The sequence below is a fragment of the Pseudophryne corroboree genome, unplaced genomic scaffold (genome assembly GCF_028390025.1).
Source record: "Pseudophryne corroboree isolate aPseCor3 unplaced genomic scaffold, aPseCor3.hap2 scaffold_90, whole genome shotgun sequence".
In the NCBI taxonomy this organism is placed as follows: Eukaryota; Metazoa; Chordata; class Amphibia; order Anura; family Myobatrachidae; genus Pseudophryne; species Pseudophryne corroboree.
Genome location: NW_026970479.1, coordinates 438236 through 459338, shown reverse-complemented (window position 1 = coordinate 459338; position 21103 = coordinate 438236). Strand labels below are relative to the sequence as shown.

The following is a 21103-nucleotide window of genomic DNA, read 5'->3' as shown; positions in this document are numbered from 1 at the left end:
GCTCGGACCCGTGCAAAAAAGGGTGAAGTTCGGGCGGGTTCGGATTCCGAGGAACCGAACCCGCTCATCTCTAATGGCCACCCAGCATGACGCCTCCCTTCTTGACCATGCTGTAATTGCAGTCGCACTGCAGTTCAGCGTGATCATAAAAAATGGTGTAGCCTCCTGCTGGTGCAGACTGTATGTGCGCGCAGGAAGCCGCCACCATTTGTGTGATCACAGCGGCTGAATGTGATGTCATACAGCCGCTGTGACCACGCCCCCTGTGTCTCCTCCATTGCAGACCCCATTTTGAAGCCTTGCCCCCGCACCGCTCCATCCCTGACTTGGAAATGGAGTGTTGCTGACCCCCCTCTCCCCCCCTGCCCCGATTGACAGGCAGAGGCGATCGCATTCTCTGCGGGGTGCCGCAGAAAATGCAGGCACATGCGTATGCTCTTAGCAATTTTTGCAGTTGGATCGCTTATTGTGATTGCAATCCAACCTGAATCAGGCCCTATTACCTATCACAATGCGCTGCGGGCAGTACAAAATTGGTTTAATATAGGAGAAAAACCCCCAGACCTGTGCTCCTTAACTGTACCTGGTGGCTAGTGGAGCGGCTGCCCAGTAATCAGTGTCCACGCCAGTGCGCACACGGTCCACCCCCTACGGCCACGCTCCCCTTCATCAGCGGCCTCGTGATCCGGAAGGGCGGTGTGTGTGTGACTGACCTTAGGAAGAAACCGGAGCCTCCGCTGCAGTGACCCAGCAACCAGGGCACGGGAGTATACAGCGCCGCTGGGAGTGATGAAGCTGCAGTAAAGATGTCTATTAGACCTAGCCTGCTGCAGCCCTTGTAGATTCTCATAAAACAAGTTCTTCTTTTCTTGTCAAAATTAATAGCTAAGAATAGGCTGCCTGAGGCAGGCCCCTGTTAAGTGGCCTGCTACTGAAGGCACCAACTACAAACTGAGCTCCCTGTTCATGGAAGCGGGGTTATAGAGGAGAATGCACTGAGCTTCTTGGGAACAGTCAAAAGCTTTGAGCCGGTTGGTGCCTCAGATCAAGATCCTACTCTACACCCCAATGTGAATCCTTGTGGAGTCCAGTGTACCCCACAGAAGAAATTAATGTGTCACACCCATTGGCAGCAACCTTAGAATAGCTGCTGACGGGCACAATTGAGAAAGGAAGGGGGGGACACATTTGAATCCAACACATAGATGCAATTCAAATATGTAATTTGTACCTTCCTATTTTAAAATATAATGGATGAACCTCACCCTGTGAGAACAATCTTCATGATCAAGAGATCTCATTTGCAAAATAAGTATGAGTTGGGATAGGGCTGGGGAGGGTGGCTGCTCGGGCAGCCCCTCCCCCGTCAAGTTAAGGAGATTCAACTGAGGAAGCACAAGGGAACTCTCGTCTGGGGACAACAACTGCAGGGAGACCACATCTTTTCAGATGAACATGGGAGGGCGGAAGGCTGCCTAATACTGAAGCACCATCAAATATCAAACCATATGCAACAACTAGTACAAGCATTCCTGGGGGAAGGTCTGCAGAAGACGGATTTGCATACGGTGATGTCATCCAAGCAGTGGGCCAAAGTTGGCTGGAACCCTCATCTGCATATGAAAAGAGAAAAGGGGCATGCAGGGCATGGCGGCCTTTTGCGGTGCTTGGATGACCCTTAGTTCGCATTAAACACCCCCACCCTCCTTTTGTGTGGGGCTCATGCTGGCTCTGCCCCAGCCCCTGAAGCATTCAAGCTGATTTCTTGCAGCAGCTGGGCACTGTAACAGCTCCAGAGCTGCTCTGTAAGGCAACTAAAAGGGTGTGGGCCCTGCAGCACTACCTGTAGTTCGCATTGTGCGTTTGAAGGCACAAAGTAAGCAGACAGGAGGATAAGTCAGGATAGTGCGCAAGGGCATAGAAGGGAGCGGCTCAAGAAAAGAGAAGTGGAAACAGACAGCAAACTAGGCTGGAGAGAGACCTGAGACAAAGAGATCTGAATTATACGAGAGCCGACCAGGGGAAACACAAATTATGCAGTCAAGTTTCCCACATTTGGGGAAATCGCAGGGGCAGCACACCCAGAGTGCAATGGGTGAGCCTTGCCCTGGGAGAAGCACCTTCATGATCATAGTATCTCACCTGGCAGGTAAGTAGGAGTTGGGCTAGAGCTGGGGAGGGTCGCTGCTCGGGTACCCCCCTGTAAAGTGAAGGAGATCCAACTGAGGCAGCACAAGGGAACTCTCGAAAGAAGAACAAGGCTAGAGGAAAATCTGAGACAAAGAAATCTGACTTTTACCAGAGCTGACCAGAGGAAAGCACAAACACAGTCCCCCACTACCACAAATAATGCAGTCAAGTTTCCCACATTTGGGGAAATCACAGGGGTCAGCATACCCAAAATGCAATGAATGAACCTCACCCTGGGAGAACAATCTTCATGACCATGGTATCTCCTATGCAAAATAAGTATGATTTGGAATAGGGCTGGGGAGGGCCGCTGCTCATGCACATCTCTGTCAAGTAAAGGAGATTCGACTGAGGCAGCACAAGGGAACTCTCATCTGGGGACAACAACTGCAGGGAGAACACATATTTTCAGATGAACATGGGAGGGCAGAAGGCTTGCATAATACTGAAGCACCCCCAAACAACAAACCAAATGCAACAACTAGTGCAAGCATTCCTGGGGGAAGTTCTGCAGAAGACGGATTTGCATACTTTGATGTCATCCAAGCAGTGGGTCAAAGTTGGCTTCAACCCTCATCTGCATATGAAAAGAGAAAAGGGGCGTGCAGGGCATGGCGGCCTTTTGCGGTGCTTGGATGACCCCTAGTTCGCATTAAACACCTCCACCCTCCTTTGGTGTGGGGCTCATGTTGGCCATGCCCCATCCCCTGAAGCATTCAAGCTGATTTCTTGCAGCAGCTGGGCACTGTAACAGCTCCAGAGCTGCTCTGTAAGGCAAGTAAAAGGGTGTGGGCCCTGCAGCACTACCTGTAGTTTGCATTGTACATTGGAAGGCACAAAGTAAGCAGACGGGAGCAGAAGTCAGGATAGTGCACAAGGGTATAGAAGGGAGGGGCTCAAGAAAAAAGAAGTGGAAACAGACAGCAAACTAGGCTGGAGAGAGACCTGAGACAAAGAGATCTGAATTATATGAGAGCCGACCAGGGGAAACACAAATTATGCAGTCAAGTTTCCCACATTTGGGGAAATCGCAGGGGCAGCACACCCAGAGTGCAATGGGTGAGCCTTGCCCTGGGAGAAGCACCTTCATGATCATAGTATCTCACCTGGCAGGTAAGTAGGAGTTGGGCTAGAGCTGGGGAGGGTCGCTGCTCGGGCACCCCCCTGTCAAGTAAAGGAGATCCAACTGAGGCAGCACAAGGGAACTCTTGAAAGAAGAACAAGGCTAGAGGAAGATCTGAAACAAAGAAATCTGACTTTTACCAGAGCTGACCAGAGGAAAACACAAACACAGTCCCCCACTACCACAAATAAAGCAGTCGAGTTTCCCACATTTGGGGAAATCACAGGGGTCAGCATACCCAGAATGCAATGAATGAACCTCACCCTGGGAGAATAATCTTCATGACCATGGTATCTCCTATGCAAAATAAGTATGATTTGGGATAGGGCTGGGGAGGGCCGCTGCTCAGGCACATCTCTGTCAAGTAAAGGAGATTCAAATGAGGCAGCACAAGGGAACTCTCATCTGGGGACAACAACTGCAGGGAGAACATATATTTTCAGATGAACATGGGAGGGCAGAAGGCTGCCTAATACTGAAGCACCCCCAAACAACAAACCAAATGCAACAACTAGTGCAAGCATTCCTGGGGGAAGGCCTGCCGCAGATGGATTTGCATATGGTGATGTCATCCAAGCAGTGGGTCAAAGTTGGCTTCAACCCTCGTCTGCATATGAAAACAGAAAAGGGGCGTGCAGGGCATGGTGGCCTTTTGCGGCGCTTGTCTGACCCCTAGTTTGCATTAAACACCTCCACCCTCCTTCGGTGTGGGGCTCATGTTGGCTATGCCCCAGCCCCTGAAGCATTCAAGCTGATTTCTTGCAGCAGCTGGGCACTGTAACAGCTCCAGAGCTGCTCTGTAAGGCAAGTAAAAGGGTGTGGGCCCTGCAGCACTACCTGTAGTTTGCATTGTGCATTGGAAGGCACAAAGTAAGCAGACGGGAGGAGAAGTCAGGATAGTGCACAAGGGTATAGATGGGAGGGGCTCAAGAAAAAAGAAGTGGAAACAGACAGCAAACTAGGCTGGAGAGAGACCTGAGACAAAGAGATCTAAATTATACGAGAGCCGACCAGGGGAAACACAAATTATGCAGTCAAGTTTCCCACATTTCGGGAAATCGCAGGGGCAGCACACCCAGAGTGCAATGGGTGGGCCTTGCCCTGGGAGAAGCACCTTCATGATCATAGTATCTCACCTGGCAGGTAAGTAGGAGTTGGGCTAGAGCTGGGGAGGGTCGCTGCTCGGGCACCCCCCTGTCAAGTGAAGGAGATCCAACTGAGGCAGCACAAGGGAACTCTCGAAAGAAGAACAAGGCTAGAGGAAGATCTGAAACAAAGAAATCTGACTTTTACCAGAGCTGACCAGAGGAAAACACAAACACAGTCCCCCACTACCACAAATAAAGCAGTCGAGTTTCCCACATTTGGGGAAATCACAGAGGTCAGCATACCCAGAATGCAATGAATGAACCTCACCCTGGGAGAACAATCTTCATGACCATGGTATTTCCTATGCAAAATAAGTATGATTTGGAATAGGGCTGGGGAGGGCCGCTGCTCATGCACATCTCTGTCAAGTAAAGGAGATTCAACTGAGGCAGCACAAGGGAACTCTCATCTGGGGACAACAACTGCAGGGAGAACACATATTTTCAGATGAACATTGGAGGGCAGAAGGCTGCCTAATACTGAAGCACCCCCAAACAACAAACCAAATGCAACAACTAGTACAAGCATTCCTGGGGGAAGTTCTGCAGAAGACGGATTTGCATATGGTGATGTCATCCAAGCAGTGGGTCAAAGTTGGCTTCAACCCTCATCTGCATATGAAAAGAGAAAAGGGGCGTGCAGGGCATGGCGGCCTTTTGCGGTGCTTGGATGACCCCTTTTTCGCATTAAACACCCCCACCCTCCTTTGGTGTGGGGCTCATGTTGGCCATGCCCCATCCCCTGAAGCATTCAAGATGATTTCTTGCAGCAGCTGGGCACTGTAACAGCTCCAGAGCTGCTCTGTAAGGCAAGTAAAAGGGTGTGGGCCCTGCTGCACTACCTGTAGTTTGCATTGTGCATTGGAAGGCACAAAGTAAGCAGACGGGAGGAGAAGTCAGGATAGTGCGCAAGGGCATAGAAGGGAGCGGCTCAAGAAAAGAGAAGTGGAACCAGACAGCAAACTAGGCTGAAGAGAGACCTGAGACAAAGAGATCTGAATTATACGAGAGCCGACCAGGGGAAACACAAATTATGCAGTCAAGTTTCCCACATTTAGGGAAAACGCAGGAGCAGCACACCCAGAGTGCAATGGGTGAGCCTTGCCCTGGGAGAAGCACCTACATGATCATAGTATCTCACCTGCCAGGTAAGTAGAAGTTGGGCTAGAGCTGGGGAGGGTCGCTGCTCGGGTACCCCCCTGTCAAGTGAAGGAGATCCAACTGAGGCAGCACAAGGGACTCTCGAAAGAAGAACAAGGCTAGAGGAAGATCTGAGACAAAGAAATCTGACTTTTACCAGAGCTGACCAGAGGAAAGCACAAACACAGTCCGCTACTACCACAAATAATGCAGTCGAGTTTCCCACATTTGGGGAAATCACAGGGGTCAGCATACCCTGAATGCAATGAATGAACCTCACCCTGGGAGAACAATCTTCATGACCATGGTATCTCCTATGCAAAATAAGTATGATTTGGGATAGGGCTGGGGAGGGCCGCTGCTCAGGCACATCTCTGTCAAGTAAAGGAGATTCAACTGAGGCAGCACAAGGGAACTCTCATCTGGGGACAACAACTGCAGGGAGAACACATATTTTCAGAAGAACATGGGAGGGCAGAAGGCTGCCTAATACTGAAGCACCCCCAAACAACAAACCAAATGCAACAACTAGTGCAAGCATTCCTGGGGGAAGGCCTGCAGCAGATGGATTTGCATATGGTGATGTCATCCAAGCAGTGGGTCAAAGTTGGCTTCAACCCTCGTCTGCATATGAAAAGAGAAAAGGGGCGTGCAGGGCATGGCGGCCTTTTGCGGCGCTTGGATGACCCCTAGTTCGCATTAAACACCTCCACCCTCCTTCGGTGTGGGGCTCATGTTGGCTATGCCCCAGCCCCTGAAGCATTCAAGCTGATTTCTTGCAGCATCTGGGCACTGTAACAGCTCCAGAGCTGCTCTGTAAGGCAAGTAAAAGGGTGTGGGCCCTGCAGCACTACCTGTAGTTCGCATTGTGCTTTGGAAGGCACAAAGTAAGCAGAGAGGAGGAGAAGTCAGGATAGTGCGCAAGGGCATAGAAGAGAGCGGCTCAAGAAAAGAGAAGTGGAAACAGACAGCAAACTAGGCTGGAGAGAGACCTGAGACAAAGAGATCTGAATTATACGAGAGCCGACCAGGGGAAACACAAATTATGCAGTCAAGTTTCCCACATTTGGGGAAATCGCAGGAGCAGCACACCCAGAGTGCAATGGGTGAGCCTTGCCCTGGGAGAAGCACCTTCATGATCATAGTATCTCACCTGGCAGGTAAGTAGGATTTGGGCTAGAGCTGGGGAGGGTCGCTGCTCGGGTACCCCCCTGTCAAGTGAAGGAGATCCAACTGAGGCAGCACAAGGGAACTCTCGAAAGAAGAACAAGGCTAGAGTAAAATATGAGACAAAGAAATCTGACTTTTACCAGAGCTGACCAGAGGAAAGCACAAACACAGTCCCCCACTACCACAAATAATGCAGTCAAGTTTCCCACATTTGGGGAAATCACAGGGGTCAGCATACCCAAAATGCAATGAATGAACCTCACCCTGAGAGAACAATCTTCATGACCATGGTATCTCCTATGCAAAATAAGTATGATTTGGAATAGGGCTGGGGAGGGCCGCTGCTCATGCACATCTCTGTCAAGTAAAGGAGATTCAACTGAGGCAGCACAAGGGAACTCTCATCTGGGGACAACAACTGCAGGGAGAACACATATTTTTAGATGAACATGGGAGGGCAGAAGGCTGCCTAATACTGAAGCACCCCCAAACAACAAACCAAATGCAACAACTAGTGCAAGCATTCCTGGGGGAAGTTCTGCAGAAGACGGATTTGCATACGGTGATGTCATCCAAGCAGTTGGTCAAAGTTGGCTTCAACCCTCATCTGCATATGAAAAGAGAAAAGGGGCGTGCAGGGCATGGCGGCCTTTTGCGGTGCTTGGATGACCCCTAGTTTGCATTAAACACCTCCACCCTCCTTTGGTGTGGGGCTCATGTTGGCCATGCCCCATCCCCTGAAGCATTCAAGCAGATTTCTTGCAGCAGCTGGGCACTGTAACAGCTCCAGAGCTGCTCTGTAAGGCAAGTAAAAGGGTGTTGGCCCTGCAGCACTACCTGTAGTTTGCATTGTGCGTTGGAAGGCACAAAGTAAGCAGACAGGAGAAGTCAGGAGAGTGCACAAGGGCATAGAAGGCAGGGGCTCAAGAAAAGAGAAGTGGAAACAGACAGCAAACTAGGCTAAAGAGAGACCTGAGACAAAGAGATCTGAATTATACGAGTAGCCGACCAGAGGAAACACAAATTATGCAATCAAGTGTCCCACATTTGGGGAAATCGTAGGAGCAGCACACCCAGAGTGCAATGGGTGAGCCTTGCCCTGGGAGAAGCACCTACATGATCATAGTATCTCACCTGGCAGGTAAGTAGGAGTTGGGCTAGAGCTGGGGAGGGTCGCTGCTCGGGCACCCCCCTGTCAAGTGAAGGAGATCCAACTGAGGCAGCACAAGGGAACTCTCGAAAGAAGAACAAGGCTAGAGGAAGATCTGAGACAAAGAAATCTGACTTTTACCAGAGCTGACCAGAGGAAAGCACAAACACAGTCCCCCACTACCACAAATAATGCAGTTGAGTTTCCCACATTTGGGGAAATCACAGGGGTCAGCATACCCAGAATGCAATGAATGAACCTAACCCTGGGAGAACAATCTTCATGACCATGGTATCTCCTATGCAAAATAAGTATGATTTGGGATAGGGCTGGGGAGGGCCGCTGCTCAGGCACATCTCTGTCAAGTAAAGGAGATTCAACTGAGGCAGCACAAGGGAACTCTCATCTGGGGACAACAACTGCAGGGAGAACACATATTTTCAGATGAACATGGGAGGGCAGAAGGCTGCCTAATACTGAAGCACCCCCAAACAACAAACCAAATGCAACAACTAGTAAAAGCATTCCTGGGAGAAGGTCTGCAGAAGACGGATTTGCATACGGTGATGTCATCCAAGCAGTGGGCCAAAGTTGGCTGGAACCCTCATCTGCATATGAAAAGAGAAAAGGGTTATGCAGGGCATGGCGGCCTTTTGCGGTGCTTGGATGACCCCTAGTTCGCATTAAACACCTCCATTCTCCTTCGGTGTGGGGCTCATGTTGGCTATGCCCCAGCCCCTGAAGTATTCAAGCTGATTTCTTGCAGCAGCTGGGCACTGTAACAGCTCCAGAGCTGCTCTGTAAGGCAAGTAAAAGGATGTGGGCCCTGCAGCACTACCTGTAGTTCGCATTGTGCGTTGGAAGGCACAAAGTAAGCAGACAGGAGAAGTCAGGAGAGTGCACAAGGGCATAGAAGGCAGGGGCTCAAGAAAAGAGAAGTGGAAACAGACAGCAAACTAGGCTGGAGAGAGACCTGAGACAAAGAGATCTGAATTATACGAGAGATGACCAAGGGAAACACAAATTATGCAGTCAAGTTTCCCACATTTGGGGAAATCGCAGGGGCAGCACAACCAGAGTGCAATGGGTGAGCCTTACCCTGGGAGAAGCACCTTCATGATCATAGTATCTCACCTGGCAGGTAAGTAGGAGTTGGGCTAGAGCTGGGGAGGGTCGCTGCTCGGGCACCCCCCTCTCAAGTGAAAGAGATCCAACTGAGGCAGCACAAGGGAACTCTCGAAAGAAGAACAAGGCTAGAGGAAGATCTGATATAAAGAAATCTGATTTTTACCAGAGCTGACCAGAGGAAAGCACAAACACAGTCCCCCACTACCACAAATAATGCAGTCGAGTTTCCCACATTTGGGGAAATCACAGGGGTCAGCATACCCAAAATGCAATGAATGAACCTCACCCTCGGAGAACAATCTTCATGACCATGGTATCTCCTATGCAAAATAAGTATGATTTGGGATAGGGCTGGGGAGGGCCGCTGCTCAGGCACATCTCTGTCAAGTAAAGGAGATTCAACTGAGGCAGCACAAGGGAACTCCCATCTGGGGACAACAACTGCAGGGAGAACACATATTTTCAGATGAACATGGGAGGGCAGAAGGCTGCCTAATACTGAAGCACCCCCAAACAACAAACCAAATGCAACAACTAGTACAAGCATTCCTGGGGGAAGTTCTGCAGAAGACGGATTTGCATACGGTGATGTCATCCAAGCAGTGGGCCAAAGTTGGCTGGAACCCTCATCTGCATATGAAAAGAGAAAAGGGGTATGCAGGGCATGGCGGCCTTTTGCGGCGCTTGGATGACCCTTAGTTCGCATTAAACATCCCCACCCTCCTTCGGTGTGGGGCTCATGTTTGCTATGCCCCAGCCCCTGAAGCATTCAAGCTGATTTCTTGCAGCAGCTGGGCACTGTAACAGCTCCAGAGCTGCTCTGTACGGCAAGTAAAAGGGTGTGGGCCCTGCAGCACTACCTGTAGTTTGCATTGTGCATTGGAAGGCACTTAAGAAAAGAGAAGTGGAAACAGACAGCAAACTAGGCTGGAGAGAGACCTGAGACAAAGAGATCTGAATTATACGAGAGCCGACCAGGGGAAACACAAATTATGCAGTCAAGTTTCCCACATTTGGGGAAATCGCAGGAGCAGCACACCCAGAGTGCAATGGGTGAGCCTTGCCCTGGGAGAAGCACCTACGTGATCATAGTATCTCACCTGGCAGGTAAGTAGGAGTTGGGCTAGAGCTGGGGAGGGTCGCTGCTCGGGTACCCCCCTGTCAAGTGAAGGAGATCCAACTGAGGCAGCACAAGGGAATTCTCGAAAGAAGAACAAGGCTAGAGGAAGATCTGAAACAAAGAAATCTGACTTTTACCAGAGCTGACCAGAGGAAAACACAAACACAGTCCCCCACTACCACAAATAATGCTGTCGAGTTTCCCACATTTGGGGAAATCACAGGGGTCAGCATACCCAGAATGCAATAAATGAACCTCACACTGGGAGAATAATCTTCATGACCATGGTCTCTCCTATGCAAAATAAGTATGATTTGGGATAGGGCTGGGGAGGGCCGCTGCTCAGGCACATCTCTTTCAAGTAAAGGAGATTCAACTGAGGCAGCACAAGGGAACTCTCATCTGGGGACAACAACTGCAGGGAGAACACATATTTTCAGATGAACATGGGAGGGCAGAAGGCTGCCTAATACTGAAGCACCCCCAAACAACAAACCAAATGCAACAACTAGTGCAAGCATTCCTGGGGGAAGGCCTGCAGCAGATGGATTTGCATATGGTGATGCCATCCAAGCAGTGGGTCAAAGTTGGCTTCAACCCTCGTCTGCATATGAAAAGAGAAAAGGGGCGTGCAGGGCATGGCGGCCTTTTGCGGCGCTTGGATGACCCCTAGTTCGCATTACACACCTCCACCCTCCTTCGGTGTGGGGCTCATGTTGGCTATGCCCCAGCCCCTGAAGCATTCAAGCTGATTTCTTGCAGCAGCTGGGCACTGTAACTGCTCCAGAGCTGCTCTGTAAGGCAAGTAAAAGGGTGTGGGCCCTGCAGCACTACCTGTAGTTTGCATTGTGCGTTGGAAGGCACGAAGTAAGCAGACGGGAGAAGTCAGGATAGTGCGCAAGGGCATAGAAGGGAGCGGCTCAAGAAAAGAGAAGTGGAAACAGACAGCAAACTAGGCTGGAGAGAGACCTGAGACAAAGAGATCTGAATTATACGAGAGATGACCAAGGGAAACACAAATTATGCAGTCAAGTTTCCCACATTTGGGGAAATCGCAGGGGCAGCACAACCAGAGTGCAATGGGTGAGCCTTGCCCTGGGAGAAGCACCTTCATGATCATAGTATCTCACCTGGCAGGTAAGTAGGAGTTGGGCTAGAGCTGGGGAGGGTCGCTGCTCGGGCACCCCCCTCTCAAGTGAAAGAGATCCAACTGAGGCAGCACAAGGGAACTCTCGAAAGAAGAACAAGGCTAGAGGAAGATCTGATATAAAGAAATCTGATTTTTACCAGAGCTGACCAGAGGAAAGCACAAACACAGTCCCCCACTACCACAAATAATGCAGTCGAGTTTCCCACATTTGGGGAAATCACAGGGGTCAGCATACCCAGAATGCAATGAATGAACCTCACCCTGGGAGAACAATCTTCATGACCATGGTATCGCCTATGCAAAATAAGTATGATTTGGGATAGGGCTGGGGAGGGCCGCTGCTCAGGCACATCTCTGTCAAGTAAAGGAGATTCAACTGAGGCAGCACAAAGGAACTCTCATCTGGGGACAACAACTGCAGGGAGAACACATATTTTCAGATGAACATGGGAGGGCAGAAGGCTGCCTAATACTGAAGCACCCCCAAACAACAAACCAAATGCAACAACTAGTGCAAGCATTCCTGGGGGAAGGCCTGCAGCAGATGGATTTGCATATGGTGATGTCATCCAAACAGTGGGTCAAAGTTGGCTTCAACCCTCGTCTGCATATGAAAAGAGACAAGGGGCGTGCAGGGCATGGCGGCCTTTTGCGGCGCTTGGATGACCCCTAGTTCGCATTACACACCTCCACCCTCCTTCGGTGTGGGGCTCATGTTGGCTATGCCCCAGCCCCTGAAGCATTCAAGCTGATTTCTTGCAGCAGCTGGGCACTGTAACTGCTCCAGAGACGCTCTGTAAGGCAAGTAAAAGGGTGTGGGCCCTGCAGCACTACCTGTAGTTTGCATTGTGCGTTGGAAGGCACGAAGTAAGCAGACGGGAGAAGTCAGGATAGTGCGCAAGGGCATAGAAGGGAGCGGCTCAAGAAAAGAGAAGTGGAAACAGACAGCAAACTAGGCTGGAGAGAGACCTGAGACAAAGAGATCTGAATTATACGAGAGCCGACCAGGGGAAACACAAATTATGCAGTCAAGTTTCCCACATTTGGGGAAAACGCAGAAGCAGCACACCCAGAGTGCAATGGGTGAGCCTTGCCCTGGGAGAAGCACCTTCATGATCATAGTATCTCACCTGGCAGGTAAGTAGGAGTTGGGCTAGAGCTGGGGAGGGTCGCTGCTCGAGCATCCCCCTGTCAAGTAAAGGAGATTCAACTGAGGCAGCACAAGGGAACTCTCATCTGGGGACAACAACTGCAGGGAGAACACATATTTTCAGATAAAAATCTTGGTCATGCTCTGGTTTCTCTTCAGAACGAACAAATCTTTCGCCTTTTACTAAAGATTTCCGTGGAGAGGAGCAAAACCGAGTTTTATCTCAATTTTTGCATGCCTCATCTTTTTGGGGTTTCTTTTATCGGTTTAAAGATAGAATGAGTGTGCTTTAATGTAAGCTCATTTGCATAGAAATGACAGTAAATGTTTGTTTCTTTTCAAACAGAACTTTCTTGACCATGCTACTTGCTTGAAAGATCTGGGAGCACATGGAATACAGTACAAACCATGCTTATAGCAAGGAGAAGACAGGTGAGAAATCTGCTTTCTTTCAAATTGGGCGCTCACTTTGATCTGAATGAGGACTGCTGGCACGGCACTCAGGCGACAGGTGGAATCTTGGTCATGCTCTGGTTTCTCTGCAGAACGAACAAATCTTTCGCCTTTTACTAAAGATTTCCGTGGAGAGGAGCAAAACTGAGTTTTATCTCAATTTTTGCATGCCCCATATTATTGGGGTTTCTTTTATCGGATTAAAGACAGAACGAGTGTGCTTTCTTGTTAGCTTTAATGTAAGTTTATTTGCATAACAATGACAATAAATGTTTGTTTCTTTTCAAGCAGAACTTTCTTGACCATACTAATTGCTTGAAAGATCTGGGAGCACATGGAAAAGAGTACAAACCATGCTTATAGCAAGGGGAAGCCTGGAGAGAAATCTGCTTTCTTTCTTTCAAATTGGGTGCTCACTTTGAGCTGAATGAGGACTGCTGGCATGGCACTCAGGCAACAGGTGGAATCTTGGTCATGCTCTGGTTTCTCTTCAGAACGAACAAATCTTTCGCCTTTTACTAAAGATTTCCGTGGAGAGGAGCAAAACTGAGTTTTATCTCAATTTTTGCATGCCCCGTCTTATTGGGGTTTCTTTTATCAGTTTAAAGATAGAACGAGTGTGCTTTAATGTAAGCTCATTTGCATAGAAATGACAGTAAATGTTTGTTTCTTTTCAAACAGAACTTTCTTGACTATACTAATTGCTTGAAAGATCTGGGAGCACATGGAAAAGAGTACAAACCATGTTTATAGCAAGGGGAAGCCTGGTGAGAAATCTGTTTTCTTTCTTTCAAATTGGGTGCTCACTTTGAGCTGAATGAGGACTGCTGGCATGGCACTCAGGCGACAGGTAGAATCTTGGTCATGCTGTGGTTTCTCTTCAGAACGAACAAATCTTTCGCCTTTTACTAAAGATTTCCGTGGAGAGGAGCAAAACTGAGTTTTATCTCAATTTTTGCATGCCCCATATTATTGGGGTTTCTTTTATCAGTTTAAAGACAGAACGAGTGGGCTTTCTTGTTAGCTTTAATGTAAGTTTATTTGCATAACAATGACAGTAAATGTTTGTTTCTTTTCAAACAGAACTTTCTTGACCATGCTACTTGCTTGAAAGATCTGGGAGCACATGGAAAACAGTACAAACCATGCAGTATCACAAGAGCCTTTATTTGATCTTTCATGAAGATAGAGCAGAATTGAGGACACGTCAACAATTTCTGCCAAAGGTGGTTCATCTTTCCACATGGTGCCTTTGGCCACTGACACCTTCGTTGAGTCAAAGTCTCTGGCTGTGGTCAGAACTTTGAAAATTTATGTCACCAGAACGGTTCAGATTAGGAAAACAGAGGCTCTGTTTGTCTTGTATGCTCCCAACAGGATTGGGTGTCCTGCTTCCATGCAGACCATTATGCGCTGAATCTGTGGTAAGATTTAGCATGCTCATTCCACGGCAGGATTGCCGTTACTGAATTAGGTGAAGACCCATTCTACTAGAAAGGTGGGTTCATCCTGGGCAGCTGGTCGGGGAGTCTCAGCATTGCAACTTTGCCGAGCAGCTATTTAGTAAACACTTTTGCTAAGTTTTACAAGTTTGATACCTTGGCTGATGATAACCTCAAGTTGGGTCATTCGGTGCTGCAGAGTCGTACGCACTCTCCCACCCGTTCAAGAGCTTTGGTATAACCCCATGGTTCTTAATGTGACCCCAGCATCCTCTAGGTCGTATGAGAAAATAGGATTTTAATACCTACCGGTAAATCCTTTTCTCTTAGTACGTAGAGGATGCTGGGCACCCGTCCCAGTCCATACTGTGTCTGCAGTTATTACTTGTGGTTATACACATGTTGTGTTACGGTTCTGGTCAGCTTTTTGCTGCAATTGTTCATGCCGTTGGCTTGTGTTCTGTTGAATGCCACGTTCTGTGGCATGCTTAAGGTGTGAGCTGGTAAGATGCTCACCTTAGTTTAACAATAAATCCTTTCCTCGAAATGTCCGTCTCCCTGGGCACAGTTCCTATAACTGGAGTCTGGAGGAGGGGCATAGAGGGAGGAGCCAGTTCACACCCTTTGAAAGTCTTAAAGTGCCCATGTCTCTTGCGGATCCCGTCTATACCCCATGGTTCTTAATGTGACCCCAGCATCCTTTACGGACTAAGAGAAAAGGATGCCCTTGTGTACTATCCTGACTTCTCCTCCCGTCTGCTTACTTTGTGCCTTCCAACGCACAATGCGAACTACAGGTGGTGCTGCAGGGCCCACACCCTTTTACTTGCCTTACAGAGCAGCTCTGGAGCTGTTACAGTGCCCAGCTGCTGCAAGAAATCAGCATGAATGCTTCAGGGGATGGGGCATGGCCAACATGAGCCCCACACCAAAGGAGGGTGGGGGTGTTTAATGCGAACTAGGGGTCATCCAAGCACTGCAAAAGGCCGCCATGCCCTGCATGCCCCTTTTCTCTTTTTATATGCAGATGAGGGTTCCAGCCAACTTTGGCCCACTGCTTGGATGACATCACCGTATGCAAATCCGTCTGCTGCAGACCTTCCCCCAGGAATGCTTGTACTAGTTGTTGGATATGGTTTGATATTTGATGGTGCTTCAGTATTAGGCAGCCTTCCGCCCTCCCATGTTCATCTGAAAAGATGTGGTCTCCCTGCAGTTGTTGTCCCCAGACGAGAGTTCCCTTGTGCTTCCTCAGTTGAATCTCCTTAACTTGACGGGGGAGGGGCTGCCCGAGCTGCCACCCTCCCCAGCCCTATCCCAACTCATACTTATTTTACATATTAGATCTCTTGATCATGAAGACTGTTCTCACACGGTGAGGTTCATCCATTATATTTTAAAATAGGAAGGTACAAATTACATATTTGAATTGCATCTATTTGCTGGATTCAAATGCCCCCCCCCCCCTTCCTTTCTCAATTGTGCCCGTCAGCAGCTATTCTAAGGTTGCTGCCAATGGGTGTGACACATTAATTTCTTCTGTGGGGTACACTGGACTCCACAAGGATTCACATTGGGGTGTAGAGTAGGATCTTGATCTGAGGCACCAACCGGCTCAAAGCTTTTGACTGTTCCCAAGATGCTCAGCGCATCCTCCTCTATAACCCCGCTTCCATGAACAGGGAGCTCAGTTTGTAGTTGGTGCCTTCAGTAGCAGGCCACTTAACAGGGGCCTGCCTCAGGCAGCCTATTCTTAGCTATTAATTTTGACAAGAAAAGAAGAACTTGTTTTATGAGAATCTACAAGGGCTGCAGCAGGCTAGGTCTAATAGACATCTTTACTGCAGCTTCATCACTCCCAGCGGCGCTGTATACTCCCGTGCCCTGGTTGCTGGGTCACTGCAGCGGAGGCTCCGGTTTCTTCCTAAGGTCAGTCACACACACACCGCCCTTCCGGATCACGAGGCCGCTGATTAAGGGGAGCGTGGCCGTAGGGGGTGGGCCGTGTGCGCACTGGGGTGGACACTGATTACTGGGCAGCCGCTCCACTAGCCACCAGGTACAGTTAAGGAGCACAGGTCTGGGGGTTTTTCTCCTATATTAACCCAATTTTGTACTGCCCGCAGCGCATTGTGATAGGTAATAGGGCCTGATTCAGGTTGGATTGCAATCACAATAAGCGATCCAACTGCAAAAATTGCTAAGAGCATACGCATGTGCCTGCATGCGATCGCCTCTGCCTGTCAATCGGGGCAGGGGGGGAGAGTGGGGTCAGCAACACTCCATTTCCAGGTCAGGGATGGAGCAGTGCGGGGGCAAGGCTTCAAAATGGGGTCTGCAATGGAGGAGACACAGGGGGCGTGGTCACAGCGGCTGTATGACATCACATTCAGCCGCTGTGATCACAAAAATGGTGGCGGCTTCCTGCGCGCACATACAGTCTGCACCAGCAGGAGGCTACACCATTGTTTATGATCACGCTGAACTGCAGTGCGACTGCAATTACAGCATGGTAAAAAAGGGAGGTGTCATACTGGGTGGCCATGCCCTGTCACTGTGCAGGAGCCAGCACCGCTTACACACTAGTCCCCGGGTGCAGCCCCCAACCCCCGGGACACCCGGAGCAACAAAATGTAGATTCAGGCCACCAGGCCACGCCCCTACCTATGAAATCATGCCTCCTTTTTACCATTGCGCTGCTTATTTGCACGCACTGCATTACAATCTCCCTCGCCACCTCTCTGGGGGTCACCAGTGATAGTGACACCTCTGCCATGCTTGTAGCAGCTGGTCCTAAGATCTATGCCTCAAGCCCTGAGTGTTTGCCCTTGTGACTTGTTGATCATCATAGCGAAGCAGATGCTTACAGAAAACTGCAGGGGCTTAGATTGAAAATAAAAAAAATTGATGGGTATAAGGTAGAGAGGAGCGGGTTCGGTTCTCCGAGAACCGAATTCCCCACGAACTCCACGTGGTTTACACTGGTCTGAGGCAGGCTCGGTTGTTCCCGCCTGACTCGGAAAACCTGAACAAGGGAAAATGTCATCATCCCGCTGTCGGATTCTCGCGAGATTCGGATATTATATATAGAGCTGCGCGTTGCCGCCATTTTTACTCGTGCATTGAAGAGAGAGCGGAGAGGACGTGGCTATGTTCTCTCAGTGGAAATCTCAATATCAGTGCTCAGTATCAGTGGTTACTTATTGCTGCTCAGTAATACTAGTAGTGTGTCTCTCCTGCTCAGTGTCAGTTCTCAGTAGTATCCTCATCAGTGCTCAGTATCACTGCTCATTGTCTTGTGCTGCATTGTGGTGCTCAGCATACTACAGTACATTACTAATAGTCCAGTGCTGCATCTTGCTGCTCAGTGTCAGTTCTAGTATCCTCATCAGTGCTCACTATCACTGCTCATTGCATTGTGGTGTTCTGTATACTACAGTAATATAGTAACATATAGTAACATAGTTTTTGAGGTTGAATAGAGGCAAATTGCCCATCGTGTTCAACCTGTTTTAAGTTGTGATGATTCTACATACTTGCTGAATAATGTTTTATGACTAGTTAGCTACTATAACTCATGTTACCCCCGGATTAACCATGTTGATATTTTAAGTATTATAACCTTGGATAGCTTTTTCATTCAGAAATGTATCCATTCCTTTTTTAAATCCAATTACAGAGTCCGCCATTACCACCTTCCCTGGCAGGGAATTCCACATCCTGATTGCCCTAACAGTGAAGAACCCTTTCCTCCATTGCATTCTGAACTTTCCTCCAGTCGCAGCGAGTGACCACGTGTTCTTTTAATAAATAATTCCTCTGATAACTCTTTGTTATGTATCTTTACATATTTGAAGATATTAATAATATCTCCTCTTAGGCACCTCTTTTCTAGTGTATACATATTCAGCCTAGTAAGTCTTTCCTTATAGTCCAGTACTTTTAGGCCTTTAATCAATTTAGTCTTCAGGATCTCTCGGACTTCCATGAGCAGCAGAGTAGTGCAATGGAAGGATGCTGGGCCCATAACCCAGAGGTCGATTAATCGAAACTATCCTCTGCTATGTGCATTTTTTTTTTATAATTAAAGTAATCAAAAACTGGGATTGATATTTTGGCTCTTTTATTTTTACTTAAAGTACAATAACTTTTATCATTTTAATTTGTTTTAATAGTATATTATCAGCATTGTTTTCTTTAAAAAATCCACTTAATATTCTTTACCCTATTCCTGAAATGGTAATTGACAAAAACAAACTACATTGTCACCAGAAGAGCAATGCAAAATGTACAAGTGATATATTAAAATCATCTTCCATCTTGAATTTCAATGATGCATTGGGACAACAATTTTGTGAGAAACATCTTCACCCATAAAGAAAGATTTTCTTAATTCCTTATCTGTGTGCTGATTAGATATTACCTTGTTTTCACATTAAACAGACTTCCACATGAGAAAGCAGCAAGGATGCAGTAACGTTTATGTTTCCTGGTGTCAACCTGTATTATTTCAGTAGACATTGAAATGAGGATGCATCTTGCTGCCTTTCCAATGTAGCAAGTTTAATTCAGTAATAGGTGAAAAAACATTCCTACAAAGGTGTTAATAAGAGACTTGGCTTTGTGGACACTTTTCAGAGAGCAAATTTGTTAGCATAAAAATAAAGTCAGAAAATGAAGAGCTGTTTAATCACTCAATTGGACTTTTCTGCCAGCATAATTTTTTTTTCTCTGCAACCCACTGCTAAATTGTGCTTCCTAGCTGTTTTTTATAAAATAACTTAATCAAATCTAACTCTGATTACATCAGAGAAGGCCAGGTACCCTACACCATAAGAGGGGGTTTGAAATTTTGACTTGTCTACTTAAAGATCACCAAAATCTGATCACAAGGTCAATTACATCCCTGGGTGGGATTGAACCACCAATCTTTTGGTTAATAGCCAAACATGCTAACCGATTGCACCACAGAGACACCTCGTAAAAGTATATACTGACAAAGGCTAATAAGCATTCATTTAGAACGTTTCCTAGAAAAACTTTAAAAAGTCAATAATCTGGAGAGTTTTTGTAAGAAACACATTGGTACTTTCCCATGATGAGTGAGTGCTTCAGGATCTCTTGCACTTACATGAGCAGCAGAGTACTGCAACGGAAGCATGCTGGGCCCATAACCCAGAGGTAGGCAGATTGAAACTATCCTCTGCTATATGCATTGTTTTTTGTTAATTAAAGTAATCCAAAACTGGGATTGATATTTTGGCTCTTTTATTTTTACTTAAAGTACAATAACTTTTACCATTTTAATTTGTTTTAATAGTATATTGACAGTATTGTTTTCTTTAAAAAATCCACTTAATTTTCTTTACCCTATTATTAAAATGGTAATGGACAAAAACAAACTACATTGTCACCAGAAGAGCAGTACAAAATGTACAAGTGATATATTAAAATCATCTTTCCAGCTTGAATTTCAATGATGCTTTGGTGCAACAATTTTGTGAGAAACATCTTCACCCATAAAGAAAGATTTTCTTAATTCCTTACCTGTGTGCTGATTAGATATCACCTTGTTTTCACATTAAACAGACTTCCCCATGAGGAAGCAGCAAGGATGCAGTGACGTTTATGTTTCCTGGTGTCAACCTGTATTATTTCAGTAGACATTGAAATGAGGATGCATCTTGCTGCCTTTCCAATGAAGCAAGTTTAATTCAGTAATAGGTGAAAAACCATCCCTACAAAGGTGTTAATCAGAGACTTGGCTTTGTGGACACTTTTCAGAGAGCAAATTTGTTAGCATAAACATAAAATCAGAAAATGAAGAGCTGTTTCGTCACTAAATTGGACTTTTCTGCCAGCATAATTTTTTTTCTCTGCAACCCACTGCTAAATTGTGCTTCCTAGCTGTTTTTTTATAAAATCACTTAATCAAATCTAACTCTGATTACATCAGAGAAGGCCAGGTACCCTACACCATAAGAGGGGGTTTGAATTTTTGACTTGTCTATTTAAAGATCACCAAAATCTGATTACAAGGTCAATTACATCCCTGGGTGGGATTGAACCACCAACCTTTTGGTTAATAGCCAAACATGCTAACCGATTGCGCCACATAGACACCTTGCAAAAGTAGATACTGACAAAGGCTAATAAGCATTTATCTAGAACGTTTCCTAGAAAAACTTTAAAAAGTCAATAATCTGGAGAATTTTTGTAAGAAACACATTGGTACTTTCCCATGATGAGTGAGTGCTTCAGGATCTCTTTCACTTACATGGGCTATTAACCAAAAGGTTGGTGGTTCAATACCACCCAGGGATGTAATTGACCTTGTGATCAGATTTTGGTGATCTTTAAGTAGACAAGTCAAAATTTCAAACCCCCTCTTATGGTGTAGGGTACCTGGCCTTCTCTGACGTAATCAGAGTTAGATTTAATTAAGTGATTTTATAAAAAACAGCTAGGAAGCACAATTTAGCAGTGGGTTGCAGAGAAAAAAATAACATTTTAAACCTACCGGTAAATTTTTTTTCTCGTAGTCCGTAGAGGATGATGGGGACTCCGTAAGGACCATGGGGGATAGACGGGCTCCGCAGCAGACATGGGCACTTTAAGAAAGACTTTAGATCTGGGTGTGCACTGGCTCCTCCCTCTATGCCCCTCCTCCATACCTCAGTTAGAGAAACTGTGCCCAGAGGAGACGGACAGTACGAGGAAATGATTTTTGTTAATCCAA

General features: G+C 47.2%; 22 non-coding genes and 2 pseudogenes across 22 annotated transcripts; 4 read left to right on the top strand and 20 right to left on the bottom strand.

Annotated features, from left to right (window-relative positions):
• Positions 1–1994: 1994 nt before the first annotated feature.
• Positions 1995–2157, bottom strand: LOC135045175 (U1 spliceosomal RNA). Its single transcript, XR_010237703.1, has one exon. It is a non-coding gene; the product is annotated as a U1 spliceosomal RNA (small nuclear RNA).
• A 152-nt stretch (positions 2158–2309) lies between these two features.
• Positions 2310–2473, bottom strand: LOC135044834 (U1 spliceosomal RNA). The gene has a single exon (XR_010237372.1). It is a non-coding gene; the product is annotated as a U1 spliceosomal RNA (small nuclear RNA).
• Positions 2474–3169: 696 nt separating this feature from the next.
• On the bottom strand, positions 3170–3311 carry LOC135045254 (U1 spliceosomal RNA; annotated as a pseudogene).
• Positions 3312–3463: 152 nt separating this feature from the next.
• LOC135045002 (U1 spliceosomal RNA) lies at positions 3464–3627 on the bottom strand. Its single transcript, XR_010237538.1, has one exon. It is a non-coding gene; the product is annotated as a U1 spliceosomal RNA (small nuclear RNA).
• A 695-nt stretch (positions 3628–4322) lies between these two features.
• LOC135044472 (U1 spliceosomal RNA) lies at positions 4323–4464 on the bottom strand (annotated as a pseudogene).
• A 152-nt stretch (positions 4465–4616) lies between these two features.
• LOC135045053 (U1 spliceosomal RNA) lies at positions 4617–4780 on the bottom strand. The gene has a single exon (XR_010237587.1). It is a non-coding gene; the product is annotated as a U1 spliceosomal RNA (small nuclear RNA).
• Positions 4781–5454: 674 nt separating this feature from the next.
• On the bottom strand, positions 5455–5617 carry LOC135045279 (U1 spliceosomal RNA). The gene has a single exon (XR_010237786.1). It is a non-coding gene; the product is annotated as a U1 spliceosomal RNA (small nuclear RNA).
• A 151-nt stretch (positions 5618–5768) lies between these two features.
• LOC135044935 (U1 spliceosomal RNA) lies at positions 5769–5932 on the bottom strand. The gene has a single exon (XR_010237471.1). It is a non-coding gene; the product is annotated as a U1 spliceosomal RNA (small nuclear RNA).
• Positions 5933–6606: 674 nt separating this feature from the next.
• On the bottom strand, positions 6607–6769 carry LOC135045201 (U1 spliceosomal RNA). The gene has a single exon (XR_010237729.1). It is a non-coding gene; the product is annotated as a U1 spliceosomal RNA (small nuclear RNA).
• Positions 6770–6921: 152 nt separating this feature from the next.
• On the bottom strand, positions 6922–7085 carry LOC135044929 (U1 spliceosomal RNA). Its single transcript, XR_010237465.1, has one exon. It is a non-coding gene; the product is annotated as a U1 spliceosomal RNA (small nuclear RNA).
• Positions 7086–7756: 671 nt separating this feature from the next.
• LOC135044452 (U1 spliceosomal RNA) lies at positions 7757–7920 on the bottom strand. The gene has a single exon (XR_010237043.1). It is a non-coding gene; the product is annotated as a U1 spliceosomal RNA (small nuclear RNA).
• A 152-nt stretch (positions 7921–8072) lies between these two features.
• On the bottom strand, positions 8073–8236 carry LOC135044439 (U1 spliceosomal RNA). Its single transcript, XR_010237036.1, has one exon. It is a non-coding gene; the product is annotated as a U1 spliceosomal RNA (small nuclear RNA).
• A 671-nt stretch (positions 8237–8907) lies between these two features.
• LOC135044422 (U1 spliceosomal RNA) lies at positions 8908–9070 on the bottom strand. Its single transcript, XR_010237022.1, has one exon. It is a non-coding gene; the product is annotated as a U1 spliceosomal RNA (small nuclear RNA).
• Positions 9071–9222: 152 nt separating this feature from the next.
• Positions 9223–9386, bottom strand: LOC135044770 (U1 spliceosomal RNA). The gene has a single exon (XR_010237309.1). It is a non-coding gene; the product is annotated as a U1 spliceosomal RNA (small nuclear RNA).
• Positions 9387–10001: 615 nt separating this feature from the next.
• Positions 10002–10164, bottom strand: LOC135044388 (U1 spliceosomal RNA). Its single transcript, XR_010236993.1, has one exon. It is a non-coding gene; the product is annotated as a U1 spliceosomal RNA (small nuclear RNA).
• Positions 10165–10316: 152 nt separating this feature from the next.
• LOC135045135 (U1 spliceosomal RNA) lies at positions 10317–10480 on the bottom strand. Its single transcript, XR_010237668.1, has one exon. It is a non-coding gene; the product is annotated as a U1 spliceosomal RNA (small nuclear RNA).
• Positions 10481–11151: 671 nt separating this feature from the next.
• Positions 11152–11314, bottom strand: LOC135044434 (U1 spliceosomal RNA). Its single transcript, XR_010237032.1, has one exon. It is a non-coding gene; the product is annotated as a U1 spliceosomal RNA (small nuclear RNA).
• Positions 11315–11466: 152 nt separating this feature from the next.
• Positions 11467–11630, bottom strand: LOC135044908 (U1 spliceosomal RNA). Its single transcript, XR_010237444.1, has one exon. It is a non-coding gene; the product is annotated as a U1 spliceosomal RNA (small nuclear RNA).
• Positions 11631–12301: 671 nt separating this feature from the next.
• LOC135044507 (U1 spliceosomal RNA) lies at positions 12302–12464 on the bottom strand. The gene has a single exon (XR_010237090.1). It is a non-coding gene; the product is annotated as a U1 spliceosomal RNA (small nuclear RNA).
• A 144-nt stretch (positions 12465–12608) lies between these two features.
• On the top strand, positions 12609–12724 carry LOC135044658 (U5 spliceosomal RNA). Its single transcript, XR_010237199.1, has one exon. It is a non-coding gene; the product is annotated as a U5 spliceosomal RNA (small nuclear RNA).
• Positions 12725–12994: 270 nt separating this feature from the next.
• LOC135044678 (U5 spliceosomal RNA) lies at positions 12995–13110 on the top strand. Its single transcript, XR_010237219.1, has one exon. It is a non-coding gene; the product is annotated as a U5 spliceosomal RNA (small nuclear RNA).
• Positions 13111–13396: 286 nt separating this feature from the next.
• LOC135044636 (U5 spliceosomal RNA) lies at positions 13397–13512 on the top strand. Its single transcript, XR_010237177.1, has one exon. It is a non-coding gene; the product is annotated as a U5 spliceosomal RNA (small nuclear RNA).
• A 274-nt stretch (positions 13513–13786) lies between these two features.
• Positions 13787–13902, top strand: LOC135044722 (U5 spliceosomal RNA). The gene has a single exon (XR_010237263.1). It is a non-coding gene; the product is annotated as a U5 spliceosomal RNA (small nuclear RNA).
• A 5363-nt stretch (positions 13903–19265) lies between these two features.
• On the bottom strand, positions 19266–19339 carry TRNAN-AUU (transfer RNA asparagine (anticodon AUU)). The gene has a single exon. It is a non-coding gene; the product is annotated as a tRNA-Asn (tRNA).
• Positions 19340–21103: the final 1764 nt, after the last annotated feature.